The sequence below is a fragment of the Trichinella spiralis genome, assembly GCF_000181795.1.
Source record: "Trichinella spiralis strain ISS 195 chromosome Unknown Scfld5, whole genome shotgun sequence".
Classification (NCBI taxonomy): Eukaryota; Metazoa; Nematoda; class Enoplea; order Trichinellida; family Trichinellidae; genus Trichinella; species Trichinella spiralis.
In genome coordinates this window covers 5413983-5414494 of record NW_003526944.1, presented here as the reverse complement: position 1 = coordinate 5414494, position 512 = coordinate 5413983, and positions in this window count along the sequence as shown.

The following is a 512-nucleotide window of genomic DNA, read 5'->3' as shown; positions in this document are numbered from 1 at the left end:
AATATGTCCAGAAAGCGAACGACTCCTCATGCAAAATTTTATTTTGTTCTTTTCTGCTGATAAATGTGGCTATTACATATATTTCATTGCGTTTATTTACTTAACTAATGCATTCTGTTTGAAAAGAAAATTTAATTGTAGCTTTGCCGAACATATAAATACTTCTTATTACAGAAACTATCATTTGATCTTTATTACCAAGCATATTCTAAATACTAGAAATAATGTGAATATAAGAAATAAAATGCATGCTCATTTAATATTATATGCTGACTGTCAAAAGGTCAGAAAAAGTGATGCTTTGGGGAAAGAATTCAAATAAAATGTCAAATTATACGAATGACAGTTATTTGAAAATTCAAAAATGACCTTGAAATTTGAAATTACGTCTGATATACACTATCTGACAAATAAACGCCATGACAGAGACATTGACTTACCCAGAACACTCCTCCGCATGTCTTATTGTGCGATCTCGAATTTCAGAATGACCTACATATATAAATCTACTG